Raw genomic sequence first — 21,356 nt, 5'->3', positions numbered from 1 at the left:
AAAGACAAAGTATTTGCTTTGTTTTTGTCTTTTTTCTCAATGAAATTCCTTAGTCATCGAGTTATTTCAGGCCCTAACAGAAAAAAAGAAGGAACATTCAAATGACAGTGAGCTGAAGGCTTCAGTAACACTGATCTAAGACCACTGGCTCTGAAAACATCAAGAAAGCAGCATTCCTGCCTTAACAAAATAAGATCCTGGGGGCAGCATCAATTCTTACCACACATAAGTACTTTGCTCTGTGTTTAGAAGCAATCAACACAAATCTGGAAACATTTGCAAAGGAAGAAATATTCGGTGGGAAAATTTTAAATTTTGAGAGCCTAAAGTAAATTTTTGCAAAAGTACTTTTTTCTAAGGCCACTGTTCCCTAAAATGTCTTCATCAGACCCCCTACTTTGGTGAATTTCCCATTGTCTTCATCAGACACCCACCCCCTTTGGTAAACTTCCTGAGAATTATAAGAACCTTTTAGACAGTTAGTGGCTTAAAAGAATTTTTCCATGATATTCAGTCTGCTTTTATCCCACATGTGCCACAAATCAGCAGCGTGGCCTTCAATAAGTCATTAAATGGCTGTAGGCCTCAGTCTCCTCCTGGGTAAGATGAGAGATTGGCCCTCAGGCTCTCTAGAGCTGTCTTAGTCCTTGCAGGCTGCTACAACAAAACTGTCAAAAACTAGGTAGTCTATAAACAACAGAAATTTCTTTCTAACAGTTCTAGAGGCTGAGAACAAGGCACCAATAAACTCTGTGTCTGCAGGGCCCGTTTCCCTGTTCATAGATGGCACCTTTGTGCTCCATCCACACATTTCTCAGAGGTTAGAACTGTTAGTGGTGGGGATACCACATCTCCATCTCTGGGCTCAGATTCCCTCCTAAGTTAGAGAAGTTGGTCCTGCACAGGAGAGAGGGCTGGGGTTGCCATCTGGGCCTTGCACATGCACAGGCAGGCCGCCTCTACTCAGAAGGACAGTCTCTTCTTAATTCACTTAAAAAAATTTGTTCTGGGCTCCTTTAAAAAGAAAAACAACAACTAAATAAAAACATACCTTTACTGCCTATTTGATAAGAGAATAGAACACACAGGTACAAGAAGCCCTGTAATTTCTTCTTCATTTCTCTTAGGCAACAATAACAACAAAAGCCAACTTTAAACAAATGGAAGAATACCCCTTACAAAGAATCATGATAGAAATCAATATAGGATTTTAAGGACATTTGTTGAATGGACCTCAGAAGATACTGAGAATTGGATTTAGAGGATATCTCCTTAATTTCAAGGCTTTCTCTGATGTGTGTCAGACCTTCTGAGTACCCGGCCTCCATGTCTCTCCCCTCAGCCCTGACATCACTCTTTCCTATTTTAAGCTTTATTCTTAAACCTGGGAGCACTCAGTAGTAGTCCCAACTGCACAGCGAATGGGCCCAACCTGACCCAGCATGGGCAGGAGATATGGAGAAAGCAGGAGGCCAAAGGGGAAGGCAGGAGGCAGCTGTCACTCCACCATCCACGCTGCTCTGTTTAGGACCAAAGTAAGGGGAGCCTGATTCCCTCCTCCAAAACCATGCTCTCTTTTACAGGGTATAAGGGAAGGTCTCTGGAGGAGGCAGCATTTAAGCTGCAAACAAACTGATAAGGAGTCGGGCCTGGGAAGTATAGGAACAGAACATTCAGGCAAAAGGAAAAGCATGACGTACAAAGCAGCCTAGAATGTTTAGAAGCATAAAGAAGAGCAGTGCAGCTAGAAAGCAGTCTGTGGGGTACAGTGGCTCTAGATGAGCTGGAGAGGTGGGCAGCCCAGACCAGACCAGACCAGACCTTTGGCTTATGTTTGGTTCCCTGAATCAGACCATGCACAAGGATTTGAACACAAGTAGTATATTTTGGAGGAAGTACAGAAAAGGCACAGGAAAGTGAGGCTGGGTGGGATGAAAGGCAATACAAGGTGTGCTAGCAAGCAGTTTACCTCTGTGGGCAGCTGGGTCTCACTCACTCCCATGGGAGACTGCTGGAGACTACACCAAGCACACCTCAGAGTTCTACCACCTGAGCGGCAAGACAGTGGGGGTATTTATCCACCTATTCTTGTCCATCACTGATTGAGATCTGCTCCTGGGGCGTTAACTCCCAGACACTTTTTGTCTGCTACTAGCCAGAAAACCTCAGGTGGGGAGTTTTGGGTGGTCACAGCAGAAAGCTGCCGAGTATTCAAATACAACGAGTCCTAAAAGGAATATGGGCGGGACATCGGCCGTCTTGTAGCAGCCTTGTAGACAAAGGTAAGGACTTTGAATTGTATTCTAAGTGCAATGGGAAGCAACTGAAGGGTGTCAAAGCAGGCACAACACTTTCTAATATACATGTAAGATGACTGTTACTGCTGTGTAGAGAAAGGTTGGAGGGAGGGTAGCAGCACAAGAGTGGAGATGTCATTCATTCCAAAATGCCATATTGTTTAAGGTTAAGTAGTTGTCCCAGACCTCTCTCATACAGGCAAACCCCAAGTGTCTCCTGACCTCCTTCCTTTCAGCCATCCCCTCCTGAAGCCTCCCTTCCCTTTTCTTTCAGGCAATCTGGGTTCAAATCCTGACTTTCCCACTTAATTCCTGTGTGACCTGTGGCAAATTACTTAACATTGCCAAGGTTATAAAATGGGATAAAATTCTTTCCATAGAGAGTTTGAGCAGTAAATGAGATAATAAAGGCATAGTGCAAGTATCAGCACACAATAAAGTCAACTAATGTATGTACAGTTTAAAATATTATTAATACACAGTGAATATTCAAGTATGCCCTTACCACAGAGTAGTCCCTTATGGAGTCAGAAAGAAAATGAAGCTGAAACACATATGCACACACACGGGCACACACACACACAACTTTGTTTATTCTGATGATCTGCCTGGTTTGAAGTAATCTAAGCCAAGGTTTTCTCCCATTATCCTGAAAAATTGCGTACTGGCGCTGTATGCGCTGTTCCCTGAACATCTAAGAAATCATCTGACTTATTGTCTAGGCACTTCAGAATGTCAGCATGAAGAATGTCAAGCAAAATTTAAGGAATATTAAGCAACCATCTGATATTCCTAGTTCCAAAGCCAAAGAGGAACATTTTGTTCCTACTTTAAAGCTATCATATAGGGAGAAAATAGTGATTTTCTCTAGAAATTCAAGTGCTATGAGAAATAATATGATGTCAAGGACTGGGTCCCACCCACTCTTCCCCATGTAAGTGAACAGCATGACTTTGGCAGCAATTAAAAGTTAATGGTTTGCCAATAATGAGCTCTTCATCAAAAAGATAAACTAGAAGCTATTTGGGACTTTTTCTGTTTTGACTTACACCAATTCCCCAGTGTCCATAATTTAAAATGGGCCAAATACCACATTCCTCACTTATTTAAATGAAAGTGGAAAATTACAATACTGACCCACATATAGACTGATCTCTTTTAACAGGTATTACATCTGAAAAACTAGGGGTGAAGGGAAGGCGTCTTAATCCATGCCTCCCCCTTTCCCTGCCATACCCTGTGATTACTAAGCATGCAGACTCTGTGAAGACACTTAGAGAATAATTTAAGAGCATCAAACCTGGAATCAGGAGACTCCATCTCTGGGCTTCAATTTTGTCATCAGTAAAAATGAGAGTGTTGAATTACAGACCAATAAGAAATCTTTCTGGACTTAAATATTCTATGCTGTCAGGTTCTGGTAAGGCAACTAGACCAATGCTTCCCCCCGGGAAAATGCAGGTGGCAGGAGGTGGTTCCAAACTTTTCCAGAGAGGAATAAAAGTGGTGGAAAAGGTGCAGAATCAAGGCACAAATGGAGGAGGAAATAGTAAATATTGTTGCTAAGAGGATCTCCAGAACCCCCTGTGAAGAAGTACATGGTATAAATGAGGAATCAGTCATGAGACACAACCTCCTACCACCTATTGAAAAGATGAAAAGTTGATCTTCTCTACAATTCTAAAATATCCAAACTTTACAGTGCATATTCAGCTTTCAAAGTAGTTTCAAAATCATTTCAATCCTTGTCAACACCCTAAGCATCCTTCTGAATATCTAATAAATTTAGCAGCTTCTCCCAGAGTATATATGTCTAAGCACATACCTCCCTTAGTGTTTTAGTTCAAGATGTGTTCTGTCTCTGCACACCCTTACATTACAAGGACTGTGTTCTTTTAGATTGCATTTGACAGTTTCTTCTATCAGCTGCATGCTCATGTAGACCCACAATATTCTTTTGCCAATTCTATCCCCTGCAGGAGGAAATGCAGGATGTCTTAAAAATTCAGAGCGCTGGTCAGCTTTAGCAAATACTCTTTTCGCTTCTCTCGTCAAATCCACAAAGACATGCAGATGTAGATGTACCACCAATATATGCCTAAGACCAAGCTGTCAAATAAAGAGCTGTAGCAGCCACATTTTACAATAATTATGACTGACGTTTCCATAGTTGTTTTGTTCATGCCACTTTGAAGTTAATATTTAGGACAATGAGTCTCAAACTTGAGTGTGGATCAGAATCACCTGGAGGACTCTTTTTTTCCTTCAACCTCTAAGTTCAAGGGTACATGTGCAGGATGTACAGATTTGTTATGTAGGTAACACGTGTCATCGTGGTTTGCTGCAGATCATCCCATCACCTAGGTATGAAGGCCAGCATCCATTAGCTATTCTTCCTGATGCTCTCCCTGCCTCACCCTTGACTCCAACAGGCTCCAGTGTGTGTTCCCCCTCCATATGTCCATGTGTTCTCATTATTCAGTTCCCACTTATAAGTGAGAACATGCAGTGTTTGATTTCTAGAGGACTTTTTGAAGCATAGATTGCTACCCTTCACCACCCACTAAGTCTAGGATGGGGCCTAAGAATTCACATTTCTCACAGGTTCCCAGGTGCCTGATACTGGGTGGGCCAGCACCCACACTTTGAGAATCACAGGTATGGAGAAATCTGTGAGCAGTCAGTATGCTGGAACGTGCTCTTTCCTCAGCTCAAAAGAAGTCAGAGAAGGAAATCTGGGCTCATTTTATTTCTTCATTAAATTCAGATCCAACTAACATTTACTGAGTTATACAAGGCACTGGGTTAAGTGCTTTCCAACACTTTTAATTCTCGTAATGACCTCTGCTGTAGCTATTGTCATCCTCATTCTAAAGAGGAGCAAATTGAGGCTGCAGAGAGATTAAGTAACTTGCCCAAGACCACAGAGCTAATAAGTAGAAGAGCCAGAATTCAAGGTCAAGTCTATGGATTCCAAGTCTCTCAGGTAACCTCAGTGATGCTGTAAATTCCCACTGTCCATGAGGCAGCCATGGGGCTTGGAGTAGGAGTTGTAAATGGCATTGATGGAGGATGGGGACATTCCTCCAGGAACTGCGGAGAGGCATTAAAGGAACTCTCTTCACATGCACATCTGGCTAAGTGGGCTAAGACACACCAATTCCTTTCCCTGTACCTCAGCTCTGCCAACTGTGAAATAGAAGACCAAAATAGTTGCCACCTACCCCCCAGCTTGTTCTCAAGAATGAGATAAGAGCTCCCAGCTATTACATAAGAAACACTTTTCTCTCCAAACTCTAGGCTCCCTGAGTAGTCTGAACGGCTGCAAGCTTCCTGAAGGACAGGGCTCACCCTCACCCTCTTGAACCTACTGCAGTGGTCACCCTTTTATCCCATCCTCTGACCTCCACCCCTCCCCTCTAGCCCTATCATTGACAGGCTGGGAACTCAGAGTTCAAAACGTGTTCCCAGAATGATGTGTGTATTTTAGAACCTCCACTTGTTCCTGCAGAGTGACTATCAGAGAATTTCTCTGACAGCCCAGTTGGACGCATTTTTAGGTGTTCTCCAGATTCTTCCCCAGTCTGTACCTCACAGGCCCCTAAGGCATAGTATGCTGGAGGCTTTGCCTGCTGGGGAACTGGCAGGAGGCATGTCACACCTATTTTGTGAGCTTGGAAGGGCTCCTGTGGAGAGCCTCATCCCCTCAGAGTTAAGAATCCTTTGCTGTGCTTCACTGGTCCCGTCTAATGAACGAGAGAAACTCTCAGGTTCCACATTAGTCAACGACAGAACCATCCAGAGAATACATAAGTATTCTGGAGTCAAAGTGAGCAAATAAAAGATTGATTTCTTTTTGTTTCCTTTTCTTGGCTTCGTGTCTCAAAGGGATGGCCAACCTCCCTCCTCCCCAATCCTTCTTTGTGGGTGTTTGTTTATTAATGGAGTGGAGTGAAACCCTGAAAGCTGTGCCCTTGCTCTGAAGTTCTGATTGTAATGGAAACAGTTGCCAGGGGGGTGAAGTGTCACCGTGGTTATCTACTGATCAAGGACAGCATGCCTGAGAGAGAGAGCAGCCAGAGCCTCTGCCTGTCAAGACAAGCCTCATTCTGCCTCCACTCGCTCTGCCCTGCCAGTGGCTAATTGATTTGTGAAAACGCTTGGAGGTAGTCTGAGTGAGAAAGACACTTTATGTCTGCTTACGACAAATCCTCGGAGGAACAAAAAATCCATTTCATGCACACATTCCCCTGCTTGAGTCTTTCTTCCATTCAATTCCCAATTAGCTAAATCTTCAGCACCCAAAGAACTAAGCAGATGAAAAAAATCTTCTGATGGCCAGCTCCTGCCAAACAGAGAGAATGGCACATACAGAAAAGAAACCTGCATCAATGGTAATAAAATAAAATAAAAATGAGGAACAGAAAAGCAGACAGTAAGGAAGGAAAATGGCCCTCTGGCTTTTAAGCTACAATTTAAGAGAATAACTAAATCCGAAAGTTAAGTTCTAACAGTGACCAGTAACAAGAATAACTCATGAAAAGCCTGAATCCTGTAGTGCAACCTCCTGGCAACCTCATTTAACACAAGTAAATTCTAGTACACTGATTTTCTGTTGACGTCCAGCAATCAGTCTAGTGTCTCTATGCATAGACTCAGAAGTACTGTCGGTCTTCTATAAACCCATCCCCTGCAAAATGGACTGGAGCATTGATTTGGGATTTCCTGCTGCCCAACTGGGGATGGGACCTGCCTTCTGACTTTCCAGTTTAGCTTCTGCCTACAGTGTATTTGCTTTTCAAAAAGAGTTTGCCAGGGCTGCTGAAAAAGTTGAAGGAATGTTGATAACAGAACTGAGTTTTTATCAAAAGCTGCTTCTTGTAAGTGAACTTGGCTCAAACTCAAAGCTCTTCCCCTGTTGCCAATTGATCCTTGGGTACCCTTGGGTAAAAGCCAGTAAAGTTATTCCTGGGCCTTTTTTATGTGCAAGTGTTAAATTTTTTTGAACAGCTGGGATAATGAGGCTAACTTCATTCACTTATTCACTCAGTCAGTATTTATTAATTACCAGAAATGTGCCAGACTCGTAAGTAAAACTTATTCTTCAATCACTAATTGTAATGTTTATTCTGCAGAAATAACCACTCCACTGTTTTGGAGCAGCATACCATGAGAAAGTAGATGGAGAGAGAAAATAAAGGAACCCACTTTTTTCCCTTCTTCACAGCCTCTAAGTTTCAAAGGGCAAGGATAGTAGAGAGAGTTCCAGAGCATTGAGCTATTTTCAAACTGCTAACTACATTGGATTACTTTGGCAACTCCTGTTCCAATGGTTTAAATCTGGTACAACACAGCACAATACATAGCTTTCCAGAACCATCTACATCCAGAACTCATTAAATACCACCTCACTAAGACATTTTCTAGGCCCGGGCGCGGTGGCTCACGCCTGTAATCCCAGCACTTTGGGAGGCCGAGGCGGGTGGATCACAGGGTCAGGAGATCGAGACCATCCTGGCTAACGTGGTGACACCCCGTCTCTACTAAAAATACAAAAAATTAGCTGGGCGTGATGGCGGGTGCCTGTAGTCTCAGCTACTCGAGAGGCTGAGGCAGGAGAATGGCATGAATCCAGGAGGCGGAGCTTGCAGTGAGCAGAGATCGCGCCACTGCACTCCAGCCTGGGTGACAGAACGAGACTCCGTCTCAAAAAAACAAAAAAAAAAAGACATTTTCTAAAATACCCACTTATGCAGCTGAGATTTTTTTTTTTTTTTACCCAAACAGAGTCTCACTCAGTCACCCAGGCTGGAGTGTAGTGGCACAATCACAACTTATTGCAGCCTTGACTTCCTGAGCTCACATGATCCTCCCACCTCAGCCTCCCAAGTAGCTGGAACTACAGGCATGCCGCCACACCAGGCTAATTTTTTATTTTTATTTTTTTGTAGTGATGAGGTCTCACTATGTTGCCCAGGCTAGTCTCGAACTCCTAAGCTCCAGCGATCCTCCCATCTCAGCCTCCCGAAGTGCTGGGATTACAAGTGTGAGCCCCTGCACCTGGCTGAGAATTTTTTTAGTGAATTTTAGAGATACTTGGAGGCTATTCTCCTAGCCATTGCCAGGCTCTCTCAATCCCCACAGGTGTCCAGGCAAGACATCAAAAACGAGTCAAAAAAAACCATGGCTGATCTTTTTAACCTCTTCCAGATTCAGTCTAATTGCCATCATTCTTGTTCTATAAAATTGATAGATCAGGTATTTGTCCAGTCTCATAGGATTTAAATCTATTTTTCATTGCTGTAAAGACAAAGTAATGCAATTATAATTAAATAAAGAAGTTGTATTTGTACCATCCTTACTGGTTGATAAAACATTTTTATGGTTTACAGAGCATTTTTCATTTAATTAAAAAGACCATTAAATATTCATTCAACAAACACTTTTTGACACCTCCCCCCATGGATATCCCTGGTGTCCAGCACAGTACTTGACATATAAAGAATAAGGTACATTCTGTACCCTCAGGAAGTCCAGAGTCAAGTGGATGAGAAAAACAAGTCAACAATGATTACAATAAGATAAAAGTGCAGTTGAGAAATATGAAAGTATAGTGGTAGGCAGAAGAAGGAAAATAGACATATTAAGAATTCAAAGTTCAAAATCGTATTGCGGGTCCAATTTACTTATAAGTGTCTAGGCTACAAGGATGTCTAAGTACACATGCATAGATAGAAACATAATAAAATGGTTTTGATGGTGGTGGCAAGGCTAAGGGTAGCCACTATTGTGGGGGAAGGGCTGCTGGTGATAAAGGTGATGATGACAGTGGGTTTCAGAAGACAGGGATATTTATTGGGTGATCAGAATCGGTATCCTTTCTTGCTACAGTACAAATTCTCAACCATCCCTGAGACCTCTCTCTTCATACATTCCAGTGGTTCACCATAGAGCTAATATCCATCCAGCCACAGCAACAATAGCCACAAAATGTTAGCAGCAATGGCCTATTTGGTAACAAACCATGTGCTGAATTGCTGACAGCCTGTGGTCACTTAGAGATGCACCCAAATGCCAAGAAATCAAAAACGAAGCCCTCTGCTCAAACCTGCCTTAGATTAGTTGAGGGCCATTTGCCTGACCAGGAGAAACAACGATAACTTTGAGGAGGGTGAGAAAGCCAGGAAGAGGAGGAAGAAACTAAACATGAATTGAAAGCAGATGACACAAGCTCCTGGCTCATGTAACCCTGCAAGAAAGAGCATGAAACACGTTTCTTGCAGAAGGATGACTATCAGAAAGAAAAAGAAAAAAGATTGCAATAAATCCTAACCAAAGCCAACAAAAGAAAATGTTGGACAATTTGTTGGATAAATATTCAGTAAGGTTGATCCACCTCACTGAGTTGTTATAAAGAGCAGCTAATAAAAAAAGATTGTCAAGGACACTGCAAACATAGAAGAACTAACCAATAATAAGAACATTAATAATAAGGGAGGACCTAGGAATAAAACCAATTCAATCAAGACCTACAATGTTGAGCAACTAGCACAGAAATAAAGAAAACAGATATGACTGTCTGGAGGTGGTCCAAACAAACAAGAACCAAAACTACTTTTTTGCTCTTAATTTTTAAAAGAAGACAAGTTTACAGGGTATACGACTATAAATAAATATTAGCCAACGGGCTCTTGCTTTTCCCTAGAGACAGCTCCCTTGGAAATGACTTCCTGGATGGAGAGGGTAAGGAAGTTGAAGTCTCTTACTCTCCTCCCCAGAGCTCAGGGTCCATGACAGGAAGACTTCCCTCCCTAGTCTGACAATTTGGGATTGGAAAAAAAACGCTGGAAGGAATCCAAAGCTGTGGTTCATTTCATTCTTTCATTCTCTGCTTTTGCCAAATGCTGACAATTACAAACAAATGTTTTCTTCACAAATACTTTCTTCTAGATGAACATTCTGCTCATTTTGGTTGCTTATGTATAAATGGCTTGAGAAACACTTCCTAAATCCCCAAGGTGACAGAATTTCCACGTAATGATAATGATTATTTAATGTCATCATCACAATGGGCTGCCTGGGCAAATGAAATGCTTGCTGGGTCTAAAGCATTCACTCAAGTGAGGTAAATTAACGCTTTCCAGGGTACCACATTTCCCGCTGGGGCCCTAAAGAAGATAACTCATTACCCAGGCATTCTCTACCCCCAACACTGCTGTCTACCAGCAAGTTCTTCAGTTGCTTTAAACTGTCAGGCTTCTCAGCCAGTGCAGGGAAGTCCAAGAGAGATAAGAATATGCTGAAAAGGTCCACACTAGGTGGATATTTTTAGTCATCTGAAGATAGTCCAGGAGTTATAATCATCATAATAACCCATGTGACGCAGCTCATCTTCCTTCTCAAAGCACTTACAACATGTTAATCATCCCCTTTGATCCTCACAATAATCCCTGAGGTATGCAAAGCAGGTATTATTATAGTCAGCACCTGGCTATAGTAGCGAGAAGGACATAGACAAATGATATGGAGGTAAGCCTCAGAGACACTGAAAAGCAAGACAGGGTGTAGCAGGAAGAGGGAGCAGGCCCCAAAACCACTAGCATCAAAAGCAGTGAGGGTTTGGGACCAGGGTCCCTATGGAGTCAAAATGCATATTAGCACATGGAGACAGAAACATGAAGAGGCTTGAGGGTCTAATTGGGTAGACTGAGTTTAAAAGATGATCTAGTGATTATTTACTGTTTAAAGATTATTGTTCCTACGGCCAAAATCAAGAAAAATGGAAATGAAAATGGACTATGCATCCATTTTACTATTTGTACTATGTGTCAGGTGTTTTTCTATAAAATACTAACTCATTAAGTCTACACAACTAATCTCTGCAAGACAGATATAATCAACCTATTTTATATTACAGATGAGAAGACTGAGGCCCAAAGAAGTTATGCTATTTGCCCAAGGTCACATATCTGCTAAGTGGTGCAGATGAGATTTAGGGACTAGGAGAAAGAAAGCAACAGAAGGTTGGGGGCACTGGCCGGGAATAACTGAGCCGTAAGTTACAGGCAGCAACAATAAGAGCATCTAGATAAGCATTTAGGAATAAGGAATGAATGCTTCCTGAGCCCTGGGCTCTATGTCCTTCCTGCCCAGAGCATCGCCTGCTCTTGAAGCATATCAGAGGCTGGGCTCACAGAGCCTGGTGAGAGGGCCATCCGACTGAGGTGGAAGAGAGAGGATAACAGGCAAGATGATTCCTGGCCATTAGCCCCCTTTTACAGAGAGGGAAAGTAAGTCCTAGAGAGGAAAGTTCACGAAAAAGCTGGGGAGAAGTTGCTTTTCTCCTGCAATAGCAAGGGGAAGCTATAATGTCTGAAAACAGAAATCTAGGAGGATCATGGTAGCCAGCAAGCAGTTTGCCTAAAGGATTAGGTTAATGTTGGTGAGAGCCAGAGATGGTGGAAGGAAGTAGAATGACCAGAGCCAAAGGAACATAAGAGAAAGCGTAGATTAGTGGAAAAAAGTCCTCTACTTTGGATTCCTTTGCTAGGACACCTTGGACAAGATACTTCTCCGAGCTCCATCCACAAAACTGAATCAATAAAATCCACCTCACTGTGACTCTATATATATACGTCATAGTAACAATGCATATAGTCTGAGTGGCTGTTGTTATTCTTAAACTTTTGAAAGAAGTTTTGATGTCGAGGTAGATGGTCTCCAGGGAGGGTAATGTAACAGGCAAGAATTTGGACTTGGAGTGATCCTCTTCTTTGCAGTTAATAAAATGTTTCTGTTGAAAACCTTCTTTCACCAATCCTTATGAATTTCAACCTATGTCATTAGCAAGACTTGATTCTAAGAAGTACATAGAAAGCCATTTCAGTGACCTTTTCCTTCTTCGAGATTTATAGAACATGTTTCTTCTGACAAGCATGAACCAAAATACTTTAAATTAAAAGGTTCCTCCTGGAGGGAGAATTAATCAAGAGCAATAACATTCTGCCCAACCTTCTTAGCATGTAAGGGTCACACCCAGTAACAGTGCGTGAAGACTTCAAACGAATTGCCTTCAGTCTCTCTAAAAGATTTGTCCAACAGAGCCCATTCGTGCTTATTTCTGCAGAAACTTCAGGCACCAAGACAGCAGTTTCCAAGATGGAGATATAGCAATTGTAAGCAATGTTATTTATAGAATTATCTGCAAAGGTGCTTAGAAAGGTTCATCTTACAAGCCTGGAATAATTCAGAGAATCTTAGAGGTGGCAAGAACCTTGTAGACAACTAGGCCTAACCCCCAATCTAATCCCGCTGTTCAGTGTCCTTCCGGAGCTAACATGAGGCTTCTTTGTATAGACCTGGGTTTGGGGAACTTATTTCCAGAAGTGCTCAGAGGACTCTTGGAGCTGAATATAACAGTACCAGAGAGGCCGCCATATGCAAAAACATGGATGAACCTAGATGACATTAGACTAAGTGAAACAAGCCAGACGCAGAAAGAAAAGCACTTCATGTCCTCACTTATATGTGGAAACTGAAAAAAGACATCAAGTGTATAGAAACAGCAGAAAAGTGGTTATCAGGGCTGGGAAAAATAAGGAGATGTAACATGAAGAGTACAAAGTTGTAGTTCTGCAGCATAAATAAGTCTAGAGGTCTAATGTACATCATGAAGACGATACTTAATAATATTGTATTATATACTGGAAATTTCCTAAGAGAGATTTGAGGTTCTCTTATTACACAAAAAAAGTACCTGTGAGGTAAGGGATACGTTAATTTGCTTAACTGCAGTAATCACTTCACTATGTATATGTGTATCAAAGCATCATGTTGTACAACTTCAAGTTATACAATTTTAAAAATGTGTAAATGCAATAGTACCAGGAGCCACTAAATGATTCATATTCTAATCCTCTAATTCTAGTATTATTTCTGAACATTTATATTTTATGTTAATATAATCTTTTTTTTTTTTTTGAGACAGAGTTTCACTCTTATGGCCCAGGCTGGAGTGCAATGGCGTGATCTCGGCTAACTGCAACCTCTGCCTCCCAGGTTCAAGCAATTCTCCTGCCTCAGCCTCCCAAGTAGCTGGAATTACAGGCATGTGCCACCATGCCTGGCTAATTTTTGTATTTTTAGTAAAGATGGGGTTTCACCATGTTGGCCAGGCTGGTCTCAAACTCCTGACCTCAGGTGATCCACCTGCCTCAGCCTCCCAAAGTGCTGGGATTACAGGTGTGAGCCACCATGCCTGGCCCAATATAGTCTTATAATATGCACACAGCCTTGCAGTGCTTAGCCCCTCTGTGAATAGGCCCAGCATATCCTCTTCATCTTCTCCCCCTCTGCCAAGTCCCCTCCACAGGCCACAACACTGGTCACCCTCCAAACACAGACCCAGAGTGAGCTAAGCACAAAGGCCATGAGATGATCCTCCCTCCATGCCCTCCCATCTGTCAAGTGAGGACAGGGGAGGGCTGATGCCTAAAACCAGACCAGTCAGACTCCAACTCAGCCCTGTCCCTGTCCTTTGTCATCTGGCAGCATTCTGTCACAAGGCATTGCAAGTGGACATTAGTTTACTTAAGGTTCAGCATGGAAGGCCACCTGGCCACCAAAAGCTGGCAAAGAAATGAGGACTCCTGGCAAGTTATAACCAGCCTGCAGCAACTCCCGAGGACCTGAAAGAGGCTGCAAAATAAACTTGGGCTTCCCTCTTTACAACGTGATGTGGGACGCACAGCTCTTCTGTCACAGAGTCAGGCAAACTTTATGTGTGGCTGTTAAAGTAGGGAGCAAACCTTGTGCTCTAATCCGTCTGATAGATTAGCCAGGAAAATATCACTGAAAACATTCCATGGAATTTGTTTTAAGGTTCCCAGTCAGCACAAGCTATTAAAATGAAACAAAGTCATATCTTGCTCCTCAGTAAGTCTTATCTTTCTGTTGTCTGAGGATTTCCCATGATATTAGGATAAGGTTTGTATAATGTTTGCTTCAGGTGACTTAGTCATCATTAGAAGTGGAGAAGAGGGAAAAACTCAGTGGGTTATTTCTGCCTAAATGCCCCCCAAAAGCCGCCAACTGCTTGGCCTGGCTTAACTCGAACAACTAGAACAGTGGTTTTCTTTTTCTTTTTCAGAATGGGTGGCTCTCCAAACTTGAAATGGGGAGAGGGGCCTGAAGATAAGGTGGTATGACTGAAGCTACCAAAACTGTCAGCCAATACCATCCTCCTCTGTTTCAACACAAAAGAGAATCAGTTTTGAGAGCACAACCTTAGAATAAACTGTGTTAGACCTAAAGGTTGCAGGGAACTGGAAAGCCTAGCTGAACTCTCCCTGGCAGAACAAGTAGCTGGCGAAATCGTTAACTAGCAGTTCTCTCCTGCCCCCCAGTGCCCTTGGTTGCCCAAAGGCCGCCTGAGCCCAAGACCCCAGATCTTTCCTTTCCTCCAAGTCAGCTTCTTCTGTGTCCTGTTCCCTCAGAGCAAAGCACTGTACTTTCCAAGGTAACACCTAGCTAAGCTAATATAATCTAATCTGAAAGACTTAGTATTATTGGATTATTATGCTATTACTCCTAGAGAATACAATTTGCATTCTAGAGACACACAGGCTTAAACTGAAGGAATGGGAATTTCCATTACACTGTCAGGAGAGGAAGGGATGCAATTTTACAAGCGGTGGGAATTTCAAGACAAATTGTTAAAACTTAAAACAGGCTTGCCTGTTCCTACAGCTGGGAACGTTTTGAGTTTCATTATTTAAAAGCTACCAACTCAACAGGCGCAGTGACTCACACCTGTAATCCCAGCACTTTGGGAGGCCAAGGCAGGCAGATCACCTGAGGTCGGGAGTTCGAGGCTAGCCTGACCAACATGGAGAAACCCCGTCTCTACTAAAAAATACAAAAAAATTAGCTGGGTGTGGTGGCACATGCCTGTAATCCCAGCTACTCGGGAGGCTGAGGCAGGAGAATCGCTTGAACCCAGAAGGCGGAGGTTGTGGTGAGCCAAGATCATGCCATTGCACTCCAGCCTGGGCAACAAGAGTGAAACTCTGTCTAAAAAAAAAAAACAACTACCAACCCCTGCCTCTATGTAATCTTTCTTTCTAAAATGTTCCCCCATCTCCTCAGTATTGATGTGTTCAGAGGCTCTGGGCTTTCTTTTGACCTGAGTAATAGTAATGATTGGTCACGCCAGAGCTGTACTTCATCAGTGGGTTTTTTTAAATAATATTTTAAAAATAATACTACCTCCCCAGTTATTTAAAAGTAACCATGCCCTTGTTCTCACTCATAGGTGGGAACTGAACAATGAGAACACTTGGACACAGGAAGGGGAATATCACACACCGGGGCCTGTCGTGGGGTGGGGGGAGGGGGAAGGGATAGCATTAGGAGATATACCTAATGTAAATGACGAGTTAATGGGCACAGCACACCAACATGGAGCGTGTATACATATGTAACAAACCTGCACGTTGTTCGCATGTACCCTAGAACATAAAGTATAATTTAAAAAAAAGAAAAGAAAAAAATTTAAAAATTAAATATAAAAAAATAAAAAAATTAAAATAAAAGTAACCATGCCTTACATTTAATTCTTTTAATTTTGGTCTATTTTTTAATAAACCTAATAAGCTGCTTCAAAGATATGCAAGAACTCTTAGAAATAACTACCACTTATTGTATATATACTAGATGTCAATATAGTATATAACAGACTCTAAGCCAATTATATATGTGGTCTCATGACACACAACCCTATGAACTAGTTGCCACTATTTCTTTTCTTTAGGCCTGAAAACTGATGTTCTGAGAATTTAAATAAATGTAGCCAAGCTCACAGTAGTTGAAGTGTTGGAGGAAGAACTCAAACACAATTCTGTCTGCATTCAGAGCCCGCCGTCTTAATTACGAACTTTTCCTACCAGCTAAGGGAAAGGCAGTGCAGGGACAAACAGCAATACTTCTACTATCTTGAGTTTAACAATCTTGCAGTAACTGAGGTAGTAACTCCCAGGTGTGGTCCCTGAAACAGCAACATCATCATCCCCCAGCAAACTTGTTTAAACTGCAAAATTTAGGGCCCACCTCAGACTTTAAAAATCAGAAACTCTGGAGATGGAACCCAGCAATCTGTGTTTCAAGACACACGCTTAAGTTTGAGAACCCATAAACTAAGCATCTGTATTGGTCCATTCTCACACTGCTATAAAGAACTAACTGAGCTTGGGTAATTTATGAAGAAAAGGGGTTTAATTGACTCACAGTTCCACAGTTTTAACGGCAAGCATGACTGGGAGGCCTCAGGAAACTTACAATCATGGTGGAAGGTGAAGCGGAGGCAAGCAGCTTCTTCACATGGTCACAGGAGAGAAAGAGAGAGAAAAGGGGAAGTTCCACACGCTTTTAAACCCTCAGATCTCTTGATAACTCACTCACTATTACAAGAACAGCAAGGGAGAAATCCACCCCCATAATCCAACTGCCTCCCACCAAGCCCCTCCTCCAATTCAACGTGAGATTTGGGCGGGGATACAAATTCAAATCATATCACCATCAGTGTGAATACTTTGGAAATGGATCAATCATAACTGCTTTTTTAAACATTCATTTCTTGAATAATTCTTTTTCAGTAGAAACTTGCACATAATTTTATTCTAACTCCAGAGAGATTTGAACAAACATTGTTGCCACATGCTTGACAGGTGTGTAACATTGTGAGTGGAAAAGAAGTAATCAAGAGAAAACCATTTCTCAAAATCCTGTGAGGTAACCTAGTACGACTGACTTTAAAAGCAGTGTAACAGGTGTTTCTGAGTTTTACAAGATGAAGAGTTATCTAAGTTAGTTATATAATACCTAGTGAGTTCCCAGTAGTCTGCTCCCTGTCTATGCAAAATTACAAGGAACGGCGTTAAAAAGCACCTGTAGGGCTCATTTGACGAGCCTGCCTCACCCTTTCTCTTCGCTCTGTGCTGCTTCTTTCTCTAATCAAAATAAGACAGGGGCCGGGCATGGTGGCTCATGCCTGTAATCCTAACACTTTGAGATGCTGAGGCAAGTGGATTGCTTGAGCCCAGGAGTTCAAGACCAGCTTGGATAACATGGTGAAATACTGCCTCTACAAAAAATACAAAAAAATTAGCTGGGTGTAGTGCTGTGTGCTGTAGTCCCAGCTACTCAGGAGGCTGAGGTGCAATGATCACTTGACCTGGGGAAGTCAAGTCTGCAGTGAGCTGTGATCGTGCCACTGCACTCCAGCCTGGGAGAGAGAGTGAGACCCCATCTCAAAAAATAAAACATAAAAAAAAATTAAGACCGAAAGGCCAGCTTTGGTCTGGGTGACACTACCAGTTTGGGGCCTTCCACTCCCTCTAACTGGAGAACCTCTGGGCAATCGCCCAGTGTGCAGGTGCTCTGTGCACCTGCCCTAATGACTCAGGTCTGGGAATGGACCATTTTCCAAGAGGCAGGCTCTACATTCAGTTTCTCAAACCCCTTGTGTCTTCCATTTCCTTGAAGTTTGTTCAATATTAGCCTAGGTGTGCCCTGAATAAAAGAAAATAGAAATTCATGGCATCATTTTATCTTTACCTGAAAAAGAAAAACGATTTGAGTTGGTTTTCAAACAGGGCCAGAGGTCAGAAGTCGAAGGGCAACTTCCTTGCTGGGGCTGAGTCAGTGACTTCAACCTTCTCAGACCAGGGTTCAGCTGTGCACACCCTGCTTCCTGCAGGGAAGGAGTTGTTCTGGTAGAAAACAGTTTGGATTCTACAGGCCAGTGGTGCAATTCCAGCTCAGGAACTTGCTAGCTCCGAAGCAGTCGTTCCTCCGTGTCTGACTTTGGGCGATGTATTTCACATTCTTCAGCCTGGTTTCCTGAACTGCACTGTTTGGGATGGAAAGGGCAGGAATATCAACCCAATGAGAATGGAGAGAAGTAGGACTCAGTGGCCTAACCTCACTAGACTACCTCAGGAAATGCTAAATTAATGTCAGCACTGCTGGCTGGGCATGGTGCCTCACAGCTGTAATCTCAACACTCTGGGAGGCTGAGGCAGGTGGATCGCTTGAGCCCAGGAGTTCAAGACTAACCTGGGCAACATATTGAAATCCCGCTTCCGCAGAAAATACAAAAATAGCCAGGCATAGTGGCATGTGCCTGTAGTCCCAGCTTCTCAGGAGGCTGGGGTGGGAGGATTGTTTGAGGTAGAGGTTGCAGTAAGCTGAGATGGCGCCCCTGCACTCCAGCCTGGGTGACAGAGTAAGACTCTGTCCTTAAAAAAAAAGGTTGGGGTAGGGGGGTGGTCAGTGCTTTTCCTCTTCCCCTTGAAAGTAATGAGACAGATTTTCACCTGACTTTTTGGGAACACTAACCTGAAAGAGCAGTCACCAGGGGTCATATAAACAGGGGTTTACGGCCCGATCATCTCACAAGCATATCCCAGAAAACTGGGATATATGTGTGTGGTTTCTAATCTTGAAACATAGGACAAGGCCAGGATACCTCATACCCTGAAGAAGGGAAAAACTATAATCCCTGGTTCTGGATCAAGTCACAGGCTTTCTCCTCAGACCTCTGGGAAATGCTGGACTCTCTTCCTCTCCACAACACCCCACACATAAACACACTCAAAACACAGACAAATTCAGTATTCAGCTAATCCCTAAATATTCAAGGGAGCGACACACCAATCCACTGCAGAGAAGAGAAACACCACACTCGGTGCCCGGCTGTGAAGTTTAAAACCTTTCCCGGAGACATTTGTATTTTTCCCAAAAGGAGAGAGCCCTCTGCTGGTGAGTGGACACCGTGCTGGGGAAGGGTGACCGGACTGTCCACGTTAGTCACCCTTACCGGCTGTTTGCTCCTTTTCAGGTAGCAAATGTGTAAGTTATTACCAACTGGCTAAGTTTTCATCCGTGGCAGGAACAAATTCCAGTATTATTTAATGAATGTTGATGGTACAAAGCCCAAATCCCATAAAACCCTCTTGGCTGGACTCATTACAGTTTACTACAGCAAAAAGCGGGGATAAAGAGAGGATACAAGAACTTTTTTCGGCTCTTCCATAGTTCATGGATAATCTCCTCGAAATGTTTCATGCAGACGGCTCTGCCCAGTATTTGGGCTGTAAAAACATCGTGTCAGACAGTTTGGAAGACGTTGTAAACAACCTAAATGTCCGTCAAAAGAAAATGAGTAGGTGAGTTATGGTGGATCCAAACAACGGAATACTATGCAGCTTTAAAAAAAATAGTGAGGAAGTTCATTCTGTAAGAATATAGAAAGATCGCCACATCGTTATGTTTGTGAAGGAAAAGTATAGAAACTATATGCATAATATACTGTCATTTGTGTAAGAAGGAGGAGATATGTTTGTGTTTGCTTCTACATGCATAAAGTATTTCTTACTTTTTTTTTTTTTTTTTAAACAGAGTCTTGCTCTGTCTGTCACCTGGGCTGGAGTGCAGTGGGGCGATCTTGGCTCACTGCAAGCTCCACCTCCCGGGTTCATGCCATTCTCCTGCCTCAGCCTCCCAAGTAGCTGGGACTACAGGCACCCGCCACCACACCCGGCTAAATTTTTTTTGTATTTTTAGTAGAGACGGGGTTTCACCGTGTTAGCCGGGATGGTCTCGATCTACTGACCTTGTGATCCACCCGCCTCGGCCTCCCAAAGTGCTGGGATTACAGCATAAAGTATTTCTAAAAGTTTGCCCAAAGAACTAATTCCAGTGGTTACATGTTTATAGGGGTGTGAGAACTGCAGGAATGGAGGACACAGGTGAGAAGAAACGTTCCACTTTGTTATATATTTCGACCTTTGATGTGACTATTTTAATCAAACATTAAGTAGTTTTTAAATGACAGCCAGAATGGGCATGAAGTTTCCTTTTACCCAACACTTTGATAACAGTTAACATTTATTTAGCACTTACTATGTGCCAGGCAACATGCTAAATGCCTTAGGTGTATTAACTCATTTATTTAACCCTCACAACTACCCTATAAGGTAGGAACTATTCTTGTCATCCACATTCCAGAGACAAGGAACTAAGGGACAGAGAGGTTATTTGCCCAGGTTCACACAGAGAAGGCCTCTCAGCAAGCTGACTCCAGATTTCTGCACCAACACCGCTCTATGCAGCTGCTCCAGAGAAAGTGTCTCCAACACAGTAAAGCTGATATCAGAGAATATTGTTGGCTAAAATTCCAGGAATCCTAAAGTTTGGAGAAATCCTTTACTAGTGGTCTCAAACATGAGATTTCCTTTGATTAGACAAACATGTACACCATTATTCACAAACATACACTCATAGATTCTCACAACTCAAACATGCATGCATTCTCACATTCACACATACTCACACATCCTACAAAACTCACACACACATCCTCTCACGCAGTCACACATATATCTCACACACATTCACACTCACATCCTCTCACACACACTCACATCCTCTCTCTCACACACATCCTCTTACACACACCATCTCACACACACACACATCCTCACACAGTCACATACATCCTCTCACGCACTCTCATACATCCTCTCACACACACATCCTCTCACACACACACATCCTCACACACGCACACACACACATCCTCTCACACACGCACACACACATCCTCTCACACACATACACATACCTCCTCTCATACACACATTCTCTGACACATACACATACCTCCTCCCACACACTCACAAACACATCCTCTCACACACATCTTCTCACACACTCACACATCTTTTCACACACACATCCTTTCACACACACATCCTCACACACACATACATCCTCACATACACACTCATACATCCTCTCACACACTCACACACATCTTCTCACACACATCTTCTCTCTCACACACATCCTTACACACACATTCTCTCACACACACATCCTCTCACACACACACACATACCTTCTCACACACACACCCTCTCACACACTGACACTCACATCCTCTCACACACACTCACATCCTCTGTCTCACACACACACATACATTCTCTCACACACTGA

General features: G+C 42.8%; 1 long non-coding RNA gene across 1 annotated transcript in view; it reads right to left on the bottom strand.

Moving 5' to 3' along the window:
* LOC129527975 (uncharacterized) overlaps window positions 1–21,356 on the bottom strand; it is a 269,859-nt gene that overhangs the window by 169,943 nt on the left and 78,560 nt on the right. Inside the window, exons 3-4 of the long non-coding RNA XR_010131755.1 lie at window positions 17,910–18,204; window positions 16,581–16,667 (exon numbers count right to left, since the gene is read on the bottom strand). This is a non-coding gene — a long non-coding RNA (uncharacterized lncRNA). The remainder of the gene's footprint in view (window positions 1–16,580; window positions 16,668–17,909; window positions 18,205–21,356) is intronic.

This window comes from Gorilla gorilla, chromosome 19, assembly GCF_029281585.2.
Source record: "Gorilla gorilla gorilla isolate KB3781 chromosome 19, NHGRI_mGorGor1-v2.1_pri, whole genome shotgun sequence".
Lineage (NCBI taxonomy): Eukaryota > Metazoa > Chordata > Mammalia > Primates > Hominidae > Gorilla > Gorilla gorilla.
Note: the sequence above shows the minus strand (reverse complement) of the source record. Positions and strands in the feature narration are given on the sequence as shown.